Source organism: Paroedura picta, chromosome 5 (assembly GCF_049243985.1).
Source record: "Paroedura picta isolate Pp20150507F chromosome 5, Ppicta_v3.0, whole genome shotgun sequence".
In the NCBI taxonomy this organism is placed as follows: domain Eukaryota; kingdom Metazoa; phylum Chordata; class Lepidosauria; order Squamata; family Gekkonidae; genus Paroedura; species Paroedura picta.
The window spans coordinates 85,114,686-85,135,940 of record NC_135373.1 but is presented as its reverse complement, the minus strand read 5'-3'; the positions used below and the strand labels follow the sequence as shown (position 1 = coordinate 85,135,940).

At 42.8% G+C, this 21,255-nt stretch overlaps 1 long non-coding RNA gene across 1 annotated transcript; it reads right to left on the bottom strand.

The window, feature by feature from the left end:
- Positions 1 to 1,020: 1,020 nt before the first annotated feature.
- LOC143838082 (uncharacterized) lies at positions 1,021 to 21,229 on the bottom strand. Its single transcript, XR_013231216.1, has 5 exons — positions 21,137 to 21,229; positions 9,009 to 9,050; positions 6,187 to 6,418; positions 3,678 to 3,716; positions 1,021 to 3,180 (listed from the first exon to the last, which is right to left on the bottom strand). It is a non-coding gene; the product is annotated as an uncharacterized LOC143838082 (long non-coding RNA).
- Positions 21,230 to 21,255: the final 26 nt, after the last annotated feature.

Here is a 21,255-nt window from a genome sequence, read left to right as displayed (position 1 = left end):
AAAGCAAGAGCCTTGAGGATTAGGCAATGGCATCAGTCACAATGCCATTCTAAGTGGGTCTTTCAAGTCTAACACCAGGTTAAAAAAGAAATCCTAAAGACTTGAGTGGGTGACCACATAGTAAACAAAGTTCAGTTTAAATTTGTGTAAAGTGGTGGGGGGGAAAGGGGGGTCTTTAAATTGAAATGTACATGGATGGGTTCTGAACTGACAGACTGACCAGGATAGCTAGAGAACGTTGGGTTGCTGTGGTTGGTTAAATGAAAATGTTGCATCTCTGGAAAGCAGCAGTGAAAACAATCGAATTTCCTTTATTGAAGCACTTAGGCTGTATGGGCCTTTAGTTCAGAGAAACAATGAATATGGAGGGTGGTATGACTGAGGTTATATCATGATAAATGGGGAGGAGAAAATATATAGAAGGAACTTTTCCTCAGTCTAGTAGAATTTGCGGTTGCCCATACAGTTGATAAGCAGTGGATTCAGGACTGATCAAAGGTATCACCTTTCACTTGAAGAATAATTGCGTAACTTCTGGGATTCACTGCTCCATGGTGTAGAGATAACCACCACTTTAGTTGGCTTTAAAATGTGATCAGAAATTGATATCACGTAGGTCCATCAGTGAATACTGCCCATACTAGAATAGGCAATGTCTAGTGCACAAAGAAAAAAGAAGACCCTGCAGTAAACATTTACTGTTTAATCAGGCTGTGCAGCTTTGCTGCATTGATTACTCTGCCCACAACCCACAATGGTTAAATGCATCCTCCATGTTCAGAGGAAGTATCCATCTGGAAACCAGTCTGGAACGGTGATGGCAACAGCTCGGGGAGACCTTGATCTCTATTCCCTGCTTTTAGATTTTCCAAGCATTTCTAGTGGGGCATTGTGTGAAACAGAATTCTGGACTAGCTGGACCACTGATCCAATCCAGCAAACTGATCTTATGTTTGTTTAAAGACACATCAGCATTCCAGGTGATTATCCCAACAAATCTGATAAGAAAAAGAAGCCCAATTTTGTGCATAATTTACTTTTATTTCAGAATTCAGGTCTCACTGCATTTTTTGTTATTTTATTCAGCATACATGCAATGCTGAACCGACATGTACATCAGGCAGCATTGAAAGCTGTCTTCTCTAAGCCTTTCTGAATTAGTGGCTGTAACCCTAGACTGTATTTACAGTGCATGATTCAGCGAAAGAGCTTGAGACCTATTTGGCAAGGAGAGGCAAAGATAAAAATAATGCTGAGCATGAAACAGTGAGTGCAGTAGGGTTTTCACAAGGTACCATATGAATCATATTAGCATTTCCTTGTAGACATTCCAGATTGGGTAGGTTGTTCTCCGTCCTCCATAAAGATGCCAGAAACTATTGCATCACTATCCATCTAATCTTCCATCCTTCTGCTTGATTTCAATTGCACAAAGGCATTCTAGCAGGTGGAGGGAATGATTCGTATTGTCAGTCAGTCAGTCAGTCAGTAACTTTTTATTGGCATAAAATATGTATTAAGACATATAAAAATAGGGTTTAAAATTTCAACAAAATAATAAAATAGGCCATGGGGTTACATAACCAAACAGATTTTAAATGATTAAATAAACTATAAAAGATAAAATACAAGGTAGGCAGCATATTATAAAAGCATCTTAGTTAAAACTCTGGCAACTAAAATGGTTACCTCTGGGTCTTTGTCAGAGAGCAGAAATTGCAAGGTCATAGATTTACTTACAGAAGGCTTGTTTCCCAGCAAAGCAACAAGGCTGTCATCCTGACACTGCTCATATAAGGGGAAATCTAACAAAATGTGTGAGAACCACACGGACAGAGTCTCGCATGGTATGGGATACGGTGGAATCTTCCCTCTAAGACCTTTGAGGAGAAAACATTCATTCGTGCCAGGAGAAAAGCTCTTCTCAGGGGTGGGACATCAAGAAGATGCAAATATGTAGGCATAATATTTCTCTGCATAGTGATGCCAAAGAATGCTGGTGAGCAGACTCGAGGCTGGGTAGGTATGAGTTCCTGCTGTTCATGGTCTAGTATTCACTGTTTAATAATCTGGAAGATACATTTTTCTTCCAGAGGTAGTAGGGAGTTCAGATCGATGCCAATGGAGACTAATTTTTGTTCAATAGCCTGGAACCATTGAAATTTTTATTGCAAACCGCACCTCCAGATTCCAATTAATTCTTCAGCAATGTTAGATCCTAATCAGAAAAACACAGGCTCGTTTAAAAAGCTCTCTTCGTGCATACAGCCAAGAGAAATTTTTAGGATATCCATTTCTTTATTGTCTCCACTGGAAAAGGAGCTGATATGGCTTTACATCCGTTGGGAAGAAACCATTGGTTTAGTCAAAACTGTCCGCATGTTCCAGAAAATCATTCTGTGCTGTACTTGGATATGCAGAAATGCAATTATAAAGAATTAAATGAGGCGGGGAGTCTGACTCAACAACAAACCAGGGTTTGTCATTACATGAATAAGCATCGAGTGTGATTCTTGGACTCATGCACACCCTTCACTCACCTCCATACATATGAAACTACAAGAAGTCCTGCAAGATCTTTAGCACATTCGTTTCCAAATTCCCTGTAATGACTTCTTTATTATTTAAATTTTTTAGTGCGGCAACTCAACTGATCCTGGAGGAGCTGGTAGGAACCCTGGGAGATTTCTCTAATTTAGCTTTCAAGTTCCCTGCTAGATGACTCTATGACAGGGTGCCCAATGTGCATCCATGGTTGCCATGGCACCTGCCAATGCCATTTCCTTGTGGTCACCAAATGTTTTTAGAAAGTGACCAGGGCCAGATGGGCCTCAACACATTACTGTGCTATGCCAATCATTCCCAAGTGGATTTTCTTGCACATTCTTGCACATACAAGACAGTTACGGCTGCTACTATAATGGAATGGTATTGCAGTGTACAACAATGTGCAGGTGCACACTGTGGGGGCAATCCTATACTCAATATAAATCCCATTTTAGTCATATAACCATGGCTGTGTAAACTGCAGCTCTTCCTTTCCCCTTCCATCGTTGCTCCACTTGTCACATACTTCATGCCTCCACAGATGTCAAGTATAAAGTGGCGTGAGGCATCTGGGCTGTAGAGATAGCATACTCTCACTTCCGGAAGAAGATCTGGTCCTTGAAGGCTGGCCATCTAAAATTATCACAGTTTAATTATTGAATGAGTGGGGAAACACTGATGAGTTGGCATTGTGCCATTCAAACAGATCAGTCAACAAGCCATTTTAGGAATACCAAGTGTATCTGTTAAAAGATAAGAATCCCAGCCACAAATATGCGGAGGTTATGAGCTCTTGGCTGGTGTAAATTCCAAAGATAAAAATAACTTTCAGAGTTGTTTGTTTGTTTGTTTGAGCTTGGTAGGACAGGAGGGAGTACTGAGTTGTCATCTTCCCCTTCTTTGGCTGCTCCTGGTTGGGCTTCCCCACAGTGCTTCTATTCTATCCCCCCCTCCCCCCCCCAAATGTCACCTGAGCTTTACAAAATATATAGCCATCAAGTTAGTAGTGGGAAGAATCTGGCTAAATCACACTTACCCACCGAGGTAAGCATGCTGTTACCTGCAGATCCAGGAAGCCTTCACGTGGACAAGAAATTCCTGCCTACTCACATATTATAGATCTCACATACCTGAAATTCACAGGTCTGCTACTTCTGGATTATTAACCACTGAAAAACAAATCATTCATTAATTTTTAAAACTTTTAAAAAGCCATCCAAGATATTATCTCTCACTACATTAAAGGACAGTAAATTCCATAGATTAGAGATTGGAGACAGCAGAGGAAGGGGAATAAATCCAAGATGCAAATCTCTGCTGAGAGAAGTTAGGGCTTCTGGAGTTTCTGCCAAGAGAGGTTAGGGCTTCCCCTTTAAGGGAAGCCTTGCAACACAGGGACGAGGAAGTCTTTGAACTGATGTCCTGACCAATCAGGGCTTTTCTACAGTGTTGGAAGCTCCAGGCAGCAAGTTAGTTCAGGACAAGCAGAGAGCTGCCCCTTTACTCATTCTGATTTTTCAAATATCAAGGTTTCGATCCACTCCAGGATATCACGGGGAAAAGGTAGGGTCACTTTGGATCAAATATGCTTGTTGCAGAGGGAAAATTTAAATCAGCCAAAATCAAAGTGGACATCACATTCAGTGTAGATGGCAGGGACTGAATCGACCTGGGATTAGAATAAAAGTTCTGTGCATATTCAGCCCAGATTTTTTATGGTGCTAATTTATATAGTACCTTTCATCAGGCAAAATCTTATACAACACTTAAAACATTTAGCATAGTTAGATCAGGAACTTTCTGGTGTTTTCCAAATAATCTCCTCCTATGTCCTGGTCAATTGGATATTTTCTGTTTGGATACACTTCCTCCCTGTTTGCCTTCAGATGAAGAACAGCTAGTTAGTTTAGACTGCTAGGACCCGCTCCTCTCTCTCTTTGTTTCAATTCTCACAAAAGCTATTTATTCTTTAAGCAGACAGTGCACTGCTCCTTTGTGTATTTAAACTCTGCAAACAGAGAGTTACTTCTATACAGGAAATAATGAAATCCCATTTTTAAATTATTATTATTAATAATAAGTACATTAAGAAGCAGCCAATTGTTGCTTCTCAGAATGTACACACATGATTTATACTGCTAACAGACCTGTAGAAAATGCCCTGTTCATTTAAATAAGGTTTAATGTGTAGAAATGGGCAGCTAAAGTTTTTAATAACCTGGCGGTAGATTATATCACCTGGTAGATAGCATCCCATTCTGACTCTTTTAGAATGACATGTCTCTTATTTCCCTCCAGGCAGCTGACAAACCTGCACTCAGGTAGGATCACCCCTTGCATGAAACCTGAGCCATTCTCCCCAGTGGTTCTTTCCATGTAGAGATCTGGCGCTATGTGAAACCAGTCTAAGCCCTGCAGTTGAGCAGAGATGTGAACCTGAATTGACTACACCCAAGCCCACTGCAGCTGTGGCCACGGCATGACTCCCTGTGTTATTGCAAGGCAACAAGTAATATCCCGTTTCTAGGGCTCTTTTAAGCAGTGAGGCATGCTGTCCTGCTTCTACTTAGAAGGAAAGCTGGCCAGCATCAGAAAACACCTGTGTAGAACTAAGCACCTTCCACCAAGCAGATGCCTATAGAATATGATTCTACAATGTTTATGAGCCTATTGGGCTATCAAAGAGGCGGTGTTAAGAGAAACGGATTATGTTTCTACCAAAATATTGTAGGGATAAAGAAACAACCTTACTGAAACACACTACAAGTCCATTCTTATCTATTTAAAGCATGGGTAGTCAAATTGTCCATGGATTACAATTCCCATGAGCTGGGAATGCTGGCAGGGGCTCATAGGAATTGTAGTCCATGGACATCTGGAGGGCCACAATTTGACTACCCCTGATTTAAAGCATGTATAAAAGGAATTTCTATCCTATAGAAGGTGCAGCCTGAAATGATGTGATAAGCATATTTTAATGGAATGCATTGAGAGAGCAATGGCTTGTAATTATGGTAAATGACTGAAAGGGGAGGAATCATTTGCTTTTCAGTTCACAGAAAGCATACTCTGTGAAAGAAGCAGCGTAATGCTTGTTGATTTTTATTAACATGCCATGGATTCGTTCCAAATCTCTTCAGAGAATCTTAGAGCTGTAGGACTTGAAGTATTCCCTGAGATCCTCTGAAACAAATTCTGAACAGATGTAGAACCATTCTTATCCAAATCTTCCTAACCATTCTACATTTTGAAATGCCATTACATTTAGAAAACTGTCCCTGATCACGAGAACAAGGCGGCTAGTTCATTTTCTTTAAAGCAGACACAGAGATTCTAAGGACAAGTTTAGACTGACACGACAGATGTACTTTGGGAGGAGAGTTGCTCATAGCCTACAGTTTGCTTGTCCTGGTTATGTTCATCCTCAAAGCACAGGAGGGAGTCGGGCACCTTTTAAAGTCCTATTGGTTGAGAATTCTCCATATCTACCATTATTTTCCTTACACACGTACAACACAGAGGACTGATGTTTTAAATATCTATGTGCTTTCAGAAAATGAAAACCTTCACTGTTTTGAAGAAGACTAAAGTGCTCGAATAGCAAATTATTCTATGGGGAACCTCTAGGTTGAGAAATACCTGGAGATTTTGGGGTGAAGCTTGGAGATAATAGGGACCTCATCAGGGTACAGTAACATGGAATCCACCATCCAAAGCAGCCATTTTCTCCAGGGAACTGATCACCACTGTCCAGAAACCAGGTACAATAGCAGATCTCCAGGCCCCCTTCTACTGACTGACAACCCTCTTCATCTTCCGAGCACAAGGTTGGAGTACCAGGGGTCTTCACTTAAAGAACTGGAAAAAAGATCTGGAAAGGAGAAGTAGTCAGTTTGCACAGCAGGCTTCCCCAGGAGAGAGGATTTAAAAAAAATCTGATGAACTGCCACACAGGAAGTGCTGGCTTTATTTATATCCTATCCAAAAATATATGAGGTGCTTCCCAAACTGATTAGCATTAGTTGCTCCTACAGAGCAGGCAGGAATGTGCAGCTGTGCTCAGCAGTCTGATCCTTCAGGAACCATAATATTAAGAGAAAGGAAGCCTAAAAGGGTATACTTCCTTGCAAACAGACAGATAAAAGGGCCAATTCTAGCATTCCATCACCTGCTCAAGTAATGAATTTGGAAGACATTTCTTATGCACATTAGTCACAGGAAAATTATGCTAGAATGAGTTGTTGGCACAGGCTTCTGAAATGTTTAGCTGCTGAAAATATACTGCTACATCACAGCGTGGTGTAATGCTTAGAGTGACGGATGAATACTGGGAAGACCTGAATTCAAATATGTGCTCTATCAAAGGGTGACATTGCTCCAATCTCTTTCTTTATCTCTCATCAACGATAGCAGCAAAAAAAATGTTCACAGATTACGGAATACTTTCTCCCATATGAAATCCTTAGCAATGAGTGCTTAGATGGGTAACAACAAGGAACAGGACTTTTTCTGTGGAATTCTGTCCCCCAAGAAACCCACTAACCTTTGTCTGCTTTTGCTTTTTGAAGCCTGGTGAAAACCTTTTCCCAGCAATGTGGGGCAGCAGGGGGGATGAATTTATACACTGATTGTGAACTAGACACACCATCATTTTAAATGCAGAGTGTAAAGAATATGTAAAAACAAATGCATCACTAAGTTCAAGTGAACAGGAACTGGAACAATTATGAGTTGAAAACAGAGATATTATCACAGAAAAATGCACAAAGACCATACCTGTAGTCAAAATAAACAAATATCCTGTGGATTATTGAAATTCTAAAAATTGCTGAAGACAGAGGAGAAGCAAAAGTAAAAAGTGACAGAAATACTGTCTGTGTTCTAGAGACTTGCATGTAAATATTAAATGAGCTAGTATAATAATCAGTGTGAAGGACTAGAAGGGAACAACAAGAAGTTTGTTCCACAAGATCCAAGAAATCAAGGATAAATTTAAAGTATGGCTAGTCATGCTGAAAGGCCAAGATAGAAATACTTTTACAGAGCAGGACAAAATAAAGAAAAGTTGGGGGGGGGGGGAATACACAGGAAAACCACACAGAAGATAGGAAAGATGACAGATTTCTTCAAAGAAGGATCTTTTGAAAAAAAGAAGTGAAGTGAAAACTGCAAAGTATCTGTTTGATACACAACCTAAACTCTAGACAAGAGGCTGCTGTTAGGACAGAATATGGAGAAACTTCCAGTTGGCAAAGGGGTCAGACAAGGACCATTTATGCACTGAGTACTTCGGGGGCAGATGAGGTGTACCAGGCTAAATCCTCCCTTGTGTGGGTCCAGGAAGAGGTGGGGCAACCTGCCATGACTAAAACTTCAGCCTGCAGTCCAGTATGAAACCTCCAGTGCATAAACGGTCAAGGATGTATTTTCTCGCCCCATTTGTTCAATCTATACGTAGAACATATCACAAAGAAAGCTTTCGATTTAGATGAAATTTTGAGTGAAAACTAGTGGAAGGAACATAAAAAATTTGAGACATGCAGATGATACTACACTGGTGGTAGAAAATATTGAAGTCTTGAAATGACTACTGATGAAGATTAAAGCAGAAAGTGTGGATGCAGGATACATCTGAACATCGATAAGACAAAAGTAATGACTACTGGGGCATTATACAACTTTGAGATTATGGATGAAGAAATTGAAATTGTTCAAGATTTTCAATTCCTTGGCTTCAACATCAACTCAAAGGGAGACTGCACCCAAAAAACCAGAAGGAAATTGAGACTGGGAAGGTCAGCCATAAAGTAGTAGAAAAGATTCTTAAGTGTAAAGATGTGTCACTGGCAATCAAAATAATCCATAGCACAATATTCCCCATTACTATGTATGAGTGAGAAAGCTGGATAATGAAGAAAGCTGAGAGGAAAATGGTTGAAATGCGATGTTGGAAGAGAGCTTTATGGATATCATGGACTGACAGAAAAGATAGGTTTGAGATCATACCAATCCTAAACTCTCCCTAAAAGTTAAAATGACCAAGCTTAGGCTATTGTACTTTGGTCACATTATGACAAGACAAGAGTCAGTGGAAAAGACAATAATGCTAGGAACATGTAAAGACAGAAGGGAAACAGGAAGACCCAACATGAAATGGGATGACTCAATTAGAGAAACCACAGCTCTCTGTTTGCAAGCCCTGAATAAGGCTGTTGACAACATAAAGTTTTGGAAGTTCATATGGTCACCATACATCAGAAGCAACCTCACAGCAACTAACACATGCACATATGAGACTGAATCTCAGGAATGAATCTAGGATGTTATCCATGCAAAGCATATGCCCTGCCCTTAAGACAGCAGAAGCTCATTCTAGGCACAATTATCTCCTTTTTCTAAGTATGTGAAATATCCCATTGATTTAACGGGGAGTACTCACCAGCTTAACAGTAAGTACTTACTTTAAATACTTTGGATTTGAGATTGCAGTGGAGCTTCAGAGTCTGAAAGGCAACAGAAGTTCAAGTGATTATCCACCAAGCTGTAAATACCACCTGTTGATTATTCTCCATTCTTTGCTATCTCAGGTTACAGTTATGTTCACTGACAACAGCTGTGTTGTTGAGCATGTGGCTTTATTGGGACCGGATCTCCTATTCATAAGCTTGTGAAAATTCTAGACTGCATTCTAGAGAGCATTTTGTAAGATGCCTTCCCTGTCTGGTAACTAAGGAAGAAGGCCACTTATTTTAATGTCTGCTTCTGTGGATCACCTTCTGATCTGGCTCTTTAGAAACCCTCAAATGAGCTGTGCTGCACCGCTGACTGATCTCTCTTTCCTCTTGCCCAATATTCCAGGTCTGCACTGGAATAATTTACAGCCAATAAATCAAAGGCTTGGCCTAATAAAAAGGTATGGTTTCCCATTCAATTTACAGCACATGGGCAAGGACAAGCCTGTACACACACCACCCCTGGAGCAAGTGTCTGTCAGCATAATGAGAAATGGGACATCTCAAGCAGTTGCCAGAAGGTAATCTATTGGCACAGCCCTTTCTTTAGCATTTCTCTGAAGTGCCTCTTGTATTAGACATCCTTTTCTAATAAAATTAAAACTTCCCTCAACAGATTGTAAAGCTGTGCAGAGAAAACATCTTTTCAGAGATGCCATATGTACATGGCTACGTTGGGGAAAACATCATGCCTGATTAGGGGTATAGGGTTCCCATTACTAGGTTGGGAAACGCCTGGAGATTTTAGTGTTGGAGTCTGAGGAAGGAGGGGAGAGAGCTTGGTGGGTTATTATTCCATAGAGCAATGGTCCCCAACCTTTTTCACCGGGGACCGATCAACGCTTGACAATTTTACTGAGGCCTGGGGGGGGGGGTAGTCTTTTGCCAAGGGACATCACCGCCTGAGCCCCTGCTCCACTTGCTTTCCTGATGGCGTCCCTGATTTCCTGCTGCCTACTGGGAGGCACTGCCAGCAGCAGCTGCGCAGTGCCACACTGAGGGGGAGTCCCAGCCATGGCGGCTGCTGGAGAGCACCAAAGGTGAGCCGGCAGCAGAGTGGCAGGGCAACCCTCTGAGGCAGCAGCTGAGGAGGAGGAGGAGCTGCGGCCCGGTACCGACTGATGCACAGACCGGTACCAGGGGTTGGGGACCGCTGCCATAGAGTCTACCCTCCAAAGCAGCCATTTTCTCTAGGAGAACTGATATCTGTAATCTGGAGATCAGCTGTAATTTTGACAGATCTCCAGGCACTACCTGGATGATGGCAACCCTAGGTCTAAAAATGCCATGAAGTTTTATTTACAGAAGCAGTTCTTGGACCAAAGAATAGCCCAAGATATTCCAGGTCAAATGATACATCTGGATATGAAAAGGCAAGCCAAGGCTGGGGCAAGCTATCAGATCAAAGTTATGAGAAATCAGCACCAATTTCTTTCACCATTTATCATCTTTACCTTGAACAAGTGGCAGCTCATGTGACCTTGCATAACCAGTGCAGGACAGGAGGAAGAAACATCCCTATTGAACGACAGATGTTCCAGAATAGGAATATCCTTGGCAGCTACTGTGGTTTTACACAAGTACCTTCCTTGTATATTGTCCAATCTATGCAAGTAAAGCCCATGAGATGTTAAATGCACAAGTTATCTATACATTTACAACTTTTTAATGCTGCCTTTAGATCCCATTTAGGCCCTCAAAGTAGCAGTTTAAAAACATTAAAAAGCAATTTTAAAATAATTCATATAACAGTGATTAAAAACAGCAACAGGAAGGAGGGTCACTAAGAAACACAAAAGTCTTCACTCTCTCTACACAGGTTGTCGCCCCTGGGGGGAGAGTTGCCAACTTCCATGTGGGGTCTGAAGATCTCCCAGAAGTACAGCTGTTCTCCAGGTGGCAGAGACCAATTCCCTAGAAGAAAGTGTTTTCTATTCAGCAAGGCTTGTCCTTCCATATGCTTGACAATTTTTGATCTTTAATCTCGCTTTCCATCAATTTACCATTAAGATAACAGGCCTGTAGTTCCTTGGATCCCCTACTGGGTCTTTTTTTAAAAATGAGAATGCTGTTGGCCCCTTTCCAATCTCCCTGTCCAGAGGCTGATTTTAGGGCTGTGTAGCATATCTTAGTTAGAAGTTTGGCAATTTCACAAGAAGAGCTGGGTTTTGAACCCTTCTTTCCACTACCCAAAGGACTCCCAAAGAAGCTGACAAAGACCTTTCCCTTCCTCTCTTCACAACAGATTGTGATTAGCCCAAGGTCACCCAGCTGACTGCTTGGGATTACAGTAGGGAATCAAACCCCATTCTCCAGATTAGAATCCACCACCCTTAACTACTACACCAGGCTGGATACAACCTGGTCCTGGTGATTTCTTAGTTTGCAATTTGTTTATAAATTCTAGAACTTCCTTCTTTGTCACTGCTATTTATCAAAGCTCCCCATTCGCCCTGTTGGAAAACAGCCATTCAGGAACAGGCATTTGCCTTATACCTTTAGTAGCAGAGACAGATGGAAAGAATGTGTTTAGCTTCTCAGCAATCATCGGATCATCCTTCAATGCTCCTTTAATTCCACTGGTCCAGCTGCTTCCCTAGCTAGTTTCCTGCTCCTAATATAGTTAAAGAATTCTTTATTGTTGGCCTTCATACTTTTAGCAAGAAAGTCCTCAAAACTCTTTTTTGCATTCCTAATTGCCTCCTTGCATTTCCTTTGTATGAGTCTGCGGTTTTTGTTTACCTTGTTTAAGGACGCCTTCCAGTTTCTGAAGAAAGACTTTCTCTCTCTAATAGATTCCGTTCATCCTGTTTCTTAGCTACCTCTTGGACCTGTACCTGACCTGTTTTCTGATCTGTGGTATACATTCTAACTGAGCCCCAAGAATAAGAAGAAGAGTTGGTTCTTATATGCCACCTTTTTCTACCTGAAGGAGGCTCAAAGCGGCTTACATTCACCTTCCCTTTCCTTTCTCCACAACAAACACTCTGTGGGGTGGGTGAGACTGAGAGAGCCCTGATATCACTGCTTGGTCAGAACAGTTTTATCAGTGCCGTGGCGAGCCCAAGGTCACCCAGCTGGATGCATGTGGGGGAGTGCAGAACCCTGCATGCCAGATTAGAAGTCCGCACTCCTAACCACTACACCAAATTGGCTCTCCTAGTACTGATTAGAAGTCCGCACTCCTAACCACTATACCAAACTGGCTCTCCTGGTACTGAGGTTGTGAGCAACCACCCAAGGAAGGAGGGAGAATGTCTATTAGCAAGGGGAATGAGAGTTTGGCTGAGCCTCTGTACATAGCCTGGGCATGGCTCAAGGAATGATCTTATGGTAAAAGCCAAAGGCTCCTGGGATATAGTCGACGGCCCTGAGTGAACCTAACTAACAATACCAGAGCCAGCCTGTTGTGTTTGTAGTTCTGCCGAGGACCAAGCTTGGGGTCTGAGGCTGGATTGAAGCTGGCAATGTAATTGACTGATACACCGCTAGATCCCGTCTGACCAATAGCGTGCACTGGCAGGAAGATCCATTGCTGGCAATTGCATATAAGTTGTAGGATTTCAGCGGGTTCTCAATTCAGTCTTCCCTCTTGTACCAACATACTGAGATCCCAATAAAGAGCTGGGAATTCCCAGTGGTCTTGACTTCCTTGAACCCATGGATTTTACACAGCCCACAATGCTGGAGTACTGTAGATATGTGCTTGTTTGTTTAAACTGGGTTTATTTTCTGAGCTATTTTAAACCTCCTGAAGAGGTAGTAAAGCAAAGCATAAATGCTTCAATAAATAACAAATAACAATAAAGTAAATAAAAATGTTTGTTTCATCTGCCATTGCTAGTAGATTTTCACTTCATAGCCGACATACTAGAGTGGCCAGATACAAAGGAGGACAGGGTTTCTGTAACATTAACAGTGCTGCAGAGGAGAAAATTTCTTCAGGTCCCCTTCTACACAATAATAGAGTGTACAGGTACTATATAAAGTCTGTATGAACAGAGGAGGAGATGCATTCCTTACAGTTTTCTTGACCAAAATGTCTTTAAAATGTCTATAAAACAATCTGGCAAAAGTAATTTGGTATCCAAATCCTTTGAAGAGGTGACTTGCTGGCTACTTAGAAGAACATAACAGAGATACTTTGAAACTGTCCTCTGTTTAATGAACAGCTGTTATTTACTTGGCTCCTTGAAATCAAAGAATGAGCTCAGCTGCCAAATGTTTTCAACCAGCAGTGAAGCTGGAAGTTTGAACATTGCAAAATATATTTTAAATTACAAATTATTTCTTTCTATTTGAATTACATTAATCGCAAAAGCGGGGACAAAAAATTAAAGATTGTGTTTCTGAAGCACCCCATCCTATCAGCTTGAAGGAGTTAATAACAGTATATAATTCTTACCATAAGCAGCTCTTATATTGTGGAAAAAGCCATGTAGGCGGCCCTGTCCGGGTGGTGTCCGGGTCCACCAGGTCCCCCGCTGTCTGGGTGGTGTCCGGGTCAGCAGCCCAATTCAGATGCGCCCAGCAAAGCTGGGCGTGTCAGGATAGGGCTGGCCCCTGGAGCGCCCACCTCCATGAGATGACTGAGTGGGCCAATCTGGACAAGGCCAGTGCCCGCTCCTTTGGGGCCTGCTCCTCCTTGTCGACACTGTCCCTTTGCCAGGTCTGCGACAGCTAGAGGCCTTCCTGGACCCAGGGGCAGCTTTCCACCGGTGCACCCGATAGGGAGGGCCCTCTCCGCTGCCCCTGGGTCTGGAATGGCCTTTCATGATTGTTAAAGGCCTTCCCAGGCCCAAGGGCAGCTTTCTGCTGGTGCGCCCAGTGGGTAGGCCCTTTCCACTGCCCCTGGGTCCAGAAAGGCCTTTCGCCATGGCTAGAGGAATTCCCAGGCCCAGGGGCAGCTCTCCGCTGGTGCACACAGCAGGGAGAGGCCTCTCCGCTGCTCCTGGGTCTGGAAAGGCCTTTTGCCGTGGTGAGAGACCTTCCCAGACCCAAGGGCAGCTCTCCACCGGCCCGCCAGGCAGGAAGGGCCCTCCCCACTGCTCCTCAGTCCTGGAAGGTCTTTTGCCACGAGAGGCCTTCCAGGACCCAGGGGTGCCTCTCCAAGGCCTTCTCCGCTGCCCCTCTCGCCAAGGGGCTGCTCTCCGCCAGCCCAGCTTTCCAGCTGCTAAAGCCAATGACGCCAGGATTAGGTAAGCTGCAGGGGGGTGGGAGCTTCTCCTTCCCGTTCTCTTACCCCTTTCTCAAGCCCAATTTTCTAAAATGGGCTTTGAAGCTAGTAATAATCCAAAATAAAATCATACACTTTTACAATTCAAAACCTGCCTCTGAGAATTGAATTTCCTATGGGTTTCTCAGAGTTTAGAGGCATCTCTATTGGTGGAGGTTTCATGTGTAGGCCAGTATTTCTTAGTGTTATTGCCTGGTCTCAACTATAAACCTGGTGGAACAGCTTGGTTTGGCAGGCCCTCCAGTATTGTGCAAGATCCTGGAGGGCCCGCATTTCCTCAGGTAGAACATTCTACCAGGCCAGGACTAAGGCTGAGAAAGCCCTATTCAAGGCCAGTTATATATCTTCCTAAGGCTGTGTGCCCTGAGAAGATTTAGATAGTCCAATCTTAATACTCTTTGGGGGGGTCTCCCCATGAATCTGCATGAATCTACAGAAGTTTTTGCTGGTGTTTTTGCTACAGAAGTTTTTGCTGGTGTTCATACAACTTCAATCCTCAAAAAGACAAAAGTGCATATATGGGAGAAGAGACAATAAATGCATTTTTAAAATAATATATTAGACTGTGATTGTGTGATTGGATTTTTAGTCCCTCATTGAAAGTACACATTGTCTATCATCTAGTTCACATAATGATTTATCTTTATCCTGTGATTGAATGTTTCATTTAACTCAACATACATTTTTATTGATTGTATAGAACAGTGGTCCCCAACCTTTTTATCACCGGTGACCGGTCAACGCTTGGCAATTTTACTGAGGCCTGGGGGGGGGGTATTCTTTGCTGAGGGACATCGCCGAGGGACGGGAGGAGGACGAGGAGGAGCCAGTGCTGTGGCGAGCCCAAGGTCACCCAGCTGGTTGTATGTGGGGGAGCACAGAATCAAACCCGGCTCACCAGACTAGAAGTCCACACTCCTAACCACTACACCAAGCTGGCTCTCCTGATGAGTAAGGGCTGATGAGTAAAGGCTTCAGGAGTCAAAGCTTGTGTTGCAATGGGGTTGTTCTCCTGTAAGCTTAGCCTAACACCTTCCTTCTACAAAAGACTCCAATTACTTAAAGACTGAATTCGAAGATAACATACTATCCAAGCATCAATAAATGGACTTGAACAATGACTGCCACCTAGTGGTAGAAAAAGCCCCACAAGAAGTAGAGAGGGGATTTCTTCCTTACCCTCTCTTTCTTCCACACCAGGGATTACCTGGCAGAAGGCAGTTGGACCAGTTCCCATTTGCAGCAACTTTATGCTGTACTTTCAGTTCCCAAGGCTTAGTCTTCCCTTAACACATCGCAGTTTTGCCTTTAATGTTTAATCTGTCTGGAGTACACTCACTTACTTCTGAACAGGCAGGCACTGGACTAGGCGGTATTATTAATGGTTTCACCCTTGTAAAACTATCAAGGACTTCAACCAGGGATGGCTTCAACACCTGGTAACTTTGGGCACCTCCAATAAGCTGTCTCTACCATTCCTAGACAATGACGAGGATTTGAGTTGGGCTCCTCTCCCCTTCCCAACAACCACCAATGAGGAGAGGATAGGGGTGGGTTTACTTGCCTGCAGCCTCTTCCTGCTGCCGGCCAATAACCGTCCTGAGCGACATAACTGCTCTTCTCTGTCTGCCATCCACAGAGGATAGCAGCTGGGAAATGCAGCAGCAAGTGCTCTTACTTGCCATCCTGAGGGCAACACTCTTCTCTTTGCTCTGCTGCCTGAGGCAACTCACAGCAGCAGCCTCCCTCTGTGGGCAGGCAAACATCACTGCTACAACCACTGTTCACTTAGTCACTCACCCCCAGCTATCGCTAGGCCCTGGCCTGAATAGCTGGGACAAGCCCAATCTCAAAAGTTAAGCAGGATGGGAGACCTTCAAGGAACACTAGGGGTCTTATGTCCTAGGAACACTAGTAGTCATGATGCAGAGGCAGGTAATGGCAAACCACTTCCAAACATCCCTTGCCTGGCTGCCAGACAGAATCTCCTGGCTATACTACATGCACAAAACAATACATGAGTAAATAAAGAGCTATTGCTAGCTTCCACCCTTGCTCATGGTTGGAATCGGAGCCAAAGGCATTAAGGAGGGAACTGTAGCTGATTAAGTAAGAGGGACTGTATTTCTTGACAAAAACTTCCATGTGTATAAAACGGTATGTCTGAAGGATACAAGCGTACTTTATTTGTAGACTATGGATATGGATGTGTGTGACTACAGCTGCTGCTTTAGAAAAAGTCTGTGATAGGTGCCTCCTAAGAAGGTCCCTGTGATGTTCTGTTTTTAGACATCTGCCCAGTTAATTGTAAGCAGCTTTTTTGAACTGATTAATCAACTATACACTCCTAAGAGAATGTTTATGAAGTCACCATGAGTCGGAAACGACTTTGCAGCAACAACACAAAGAATGTTATACTTTATCCTGGATTGATGGCTGAATATTTGCAGTCTGCATTGTCATGAAAGGTACTCTACCCACCATTTCAAGAGATTAATGTTACTGATAGGCTTTTCAACCATGTTCAGGAAGTCTTCCTGTTCTGCCTGAAAATAAAAGAAGACTGAAAATCTGCTTAGGATGCACACAAGAACTAGCCACCAAACCATCAGCAACATCAGCAGATTTGGCACATCAGAGACCAAATTGAATATTCATGTGTGTTCTTTCAAAGCCCTCCAGGTTAGAGTTGAATCTAATATACTGCAGTTGTAACCTTTTCTCAATTACAAGGATATGCAAGCTTCTATATGATTCATTGGGCACTAGGAAATTATAATGGAGAAGATTGTCTGTATAGCTCGCATAACCGAATCATGCAAGAAAAGAGTCTCGTGGTGCCCCAAGTAATTGAATTTTAAAGGACAATATAACCTACAAAAGCAATGTGATCATCTGGTGCATTAAATAGCCCATTTCCAACAAACTGGCTATGTGTGAAATAATCATAACCTTCATAGCAGGAAGAGAAATGTAAATTTCTCAGGGATATATAATAATCTGAATAGTAAAGTACCACACAGAAGGGAAATATACATAGCAAGATACTGCCTTCATTGTAGTGTCTCCAACAGATTAATCTCCCTACTACTGAGTTACAAGAAAGGGAAAAAGTTGCAATGATCAACACTACGTAATGCTTGCCCTGTACAATGTACTATTGTGGGGCTGCCTTTCATAATTGTTCTCTTTAAAGATGGTTCCCAACCTTAGAGTGGGACCTGGAGTCCTACTAGAATGACAATTGATCTCCAGGCTACAGAGATCTTCTCCCCTGCAGGAAATGGCAGCTTTGAAGGGCGGCCTGCATGCTTGCAAAGATCCTCAAGGTTAAAGACCACCGGAGGATTGAGAGGAGGAGGGGACAGCAGTTAGCTTGCATTCATTTACATGTCATGAAAATGTTTCTTCTTAATGTTGGAAAAAGAACCTGAAGAGGATATGGGGGATGGAGCTTGACTGGAGCCTTCGAGAGCAACCAGTTATACCACCATAAATACTTAGGATCAAAGGGTTAGTATGTCATACAGAACATACACATAAGGAAGCCATGGTATCACAGGATATCACGTCCCCAAGCACCACACCTAAATTTTCAGTAGTTTTGAAAAAGTAGTAGCTAGATTGCTGACTGGCATTTCTTACATAAATGACACTGAGGGCAATGCTGGCTTCCAGTTCACTCTCAGGCTTAACTGAAGACCATAGCTGAGACAAGGCTATTTAAGGAATGGTTGACTCCTTTCCGAACCTGCCCATCAACTGTAATCTGTAGGGGAGGTCATTTGTCCTTTTCCATGTGCCAACACCACAGGGCTGGAGAAGCTGCCAAAGCCCAGATCTTCTGGGGGGGACCACAGCAACTGCCCCCCACCCACTCACGTACCCTGCTGCCCTTCCACTTGTTGTGAATCTTCCCACTCACCCATGTTTCCAGTTCACAGCACTGTCAGGGAAGAGGGCATGAGTGCTGGAAGATGAGGAAAGGGGCAAGGGGGGGGGGGACAGAGGATAAATTGGTAGGCATGGGGCAGGAGAATGCAAGCAGGTGGGCAGGGAGGTATCAGTGGGGTGCACAATGGTAATCAGAGGGGTCTCCATGAACTCTTTGCCCAGAGCCCAATGAAACTTGGAACTGGGCATGCCTATTAGAAACAAACCTCCACTGTTGGCTGGGGAACTTCTTCCCTCTTGTCACTCACTTACCAGCAAGCAGCAACTTTTACCTTTGTGCAGACTTCAGGGAAGTGATTTCATATAATTAATATTATATAATTAATATAATTAATATTTCACCTTCCTTTGATTTGCTGTCTAAGGTTTATATGCTGGACTTTGCTTAGAGATTTAAATCCTATTTTTGAACTGTTGTTTCAGGATGACTTAGATGGCTGTCATTGTTTTATTCTGTGTGTTGGAAGGAATGGACTATGCAATGTTGCTTAATGCTAGCACAGGCATTGGAGCTTTAGGGGAGGGCAATAGAAAATTAGCACTGGAGTAGAAAGGATGCTGTCAAAGAGCCAGCATAGTATCATGGTTAAAAGCAGCAGCCTTTAATCTGGAGAGTCGGATTAGATTGCCCACTCCTCCACATGCAGCCAGCTGGGTGACCTTGGGCTAGTCACAGTTCTCTTAGGGCTTTTCTCACAAAGCTCTCTCAGCCCCACCTACTTCACAGGGTGTCTGTTGCAGGGAGAGGCAGGGAAGGCAATTGTAAGGCGCTTTTAGACTCCTTCAGGTTAGTGAAACTGGGGTAAAAAAAACAATTATTCTTCTCCAGTTTTTTCTTTTTCCACTGCTACTGCTGTCCCTTGGTTACTCAGAATCCTGTTCTCAGCATTTCTTTCCTTCAGATTACTTCTTTTTCTGTGCCCAGGGTTCAGTAAATGATCAACTCTGTGCATACGTAACTGACAATGAAATCCTAAACAGAATTACACAGTTCTAAGTATGTGGCACCCCTTCCAAAAAGCTGCCTCACAACATTCAGGGAAGCTTCAGAAGCTTTGCAAAATTATCTTACACTTTGATCATGGAAGTTTTGAAGTAGCATAATGGTTTCTGAACTTCAGTGGGTATACACATGTACAAATAAGTATTTTTTTTAGCTCTTCTCCAGCAAACAAATGGCCATGAAAAACTTCTGGTTTAGTGTTCTGTAGTGGTTGGATTAGGTTCTGGGGAGCCAGGTTTGAATCCCCACTTTCCATGGAAGCTTGCTGAGTGATCTTGTGTCATTCATATACTCTCAGCCCAACCTATCTCACAGGGTAGTTGTAGGGATACAATGGAGAATGATGTAAGCCATTCTGGGTCCCCATTGTGGAGAAAGGTGGGATACAAAATAACAAAAACAGCCTGAAGGAGTAAGGTTTGGATACGCATAATGAACAGCAAGTATTTTGGGTATTGTTTTTATTTGATGAAAATTAAATAAATTATCTGAAGACATGTAAAGTCCCAAACTTCTTCCTAGGCCTAGAAAGAGATTCTGTCAAATATACAGCTTGATGTGAAATATGCTTTGAAAAAACTGTAAAATGAAGGAATTTTTGCATGTGATTTCTAACATCAACATGAATTGCAAATAAAGGGCAACCCATGCAAATACATGCCAACTGGATTTTCCTTTCTTCTTTTGTGTAGCAGATTTTCTACCCAAGCATCAACAGTTCTTAATAAATGGACTGCATAATGAGGACAATCCTATGGGGTTAGCCTTACAAAAAAGGCACATATTAATGATCTCTGAACTTTACATAGTGAAGTTTACATATATACACAATAGCATATTACAAAACCATTCCAGAATAATGTTAATGCAGAAGTAAGCATCAGGGCAGTTTATGATTCTGGAGCAAGTGCCTAAAATTGCCGTCTTGTGTTGAATTATGAATAAACATATAGATAATTTTTGTGTGGTGTACATTTTATTGCAGTGTGTGTGTATGTGTACACTAACACACCTTATGTAAAGGTATCCCCTGTGCAAGCACCAGGTCATGTCTGACCCTTGGGGTGATGCCCTCCAGCGTTTTCATGGCAGACTCAATACGGGGTGGTTTGCCAGTGCCTTCCCCAGTCATTACCGTTTACCCCCCAGCAAGCTGGGTACTCATTTTACCGAGCTCGGAAAGATGGAAGGCTGAGTCAACCTTGAGCCAGCTGCTGGGACTGAACTCCCAGCCTCATGGGCAGACAGCTTCAGACAGCATTTCTGCTGCCTTAACACCCTGCGCCACAAGAGGCTCTTAACACACCTTACTGGATTGAATTTGTTGTAGACAGTATGCAAGATTTTGCAGTGGCCTTTTTAGTCTGTCTGAAAATGTAAATGAAACCCACATTCAGAACACAATTTTTAAGGAAGTCCAAATCCCACTTTTTTGAGGAAACAAGCAAACTCCCCCATTATGAAACTGGCTATTATAGTCAGAAAGAAAGAGAGAGCGAGAGAGCTCTTAAATGAAGAGTGCTTACAGCACTCAGCAGATCGAGACCAGGATGACATCACAGGATCAACACAGGCAGAACCACATCTCAAGCAGTTACTTTTCTATTAGGTTAGAGATTCAAATGGGTGGCGGTGTTGGTCAAGTAGCACGACAAAAATAGAGTCCAGTAGCACCTCTAAGACCAACAGATTTATTCAAGGCATGAGCTTTCGAGTGGATGAACTCTTCCTCAGACTAAGTGAACAACCATTGTACGTGTAAAGATATAAGGCAAAAGTAAATTGTGGCAAATCAGCAAACTATTTCATAATATCCTAATTAAGCCATATGATGCTATGTGAAATACATATCCCACAATGCAACACTTCACAACACCCGCCTACCTTATCACGGAGGAAAAATCTCAGTTCTCAGAAGTGCTTCCGGTCTAATTGACCATGGCGTTTCACGATAGAGGTGCCAGAAGACAGAGCGGCATCACGCCTCACCAATAGAGAATCGA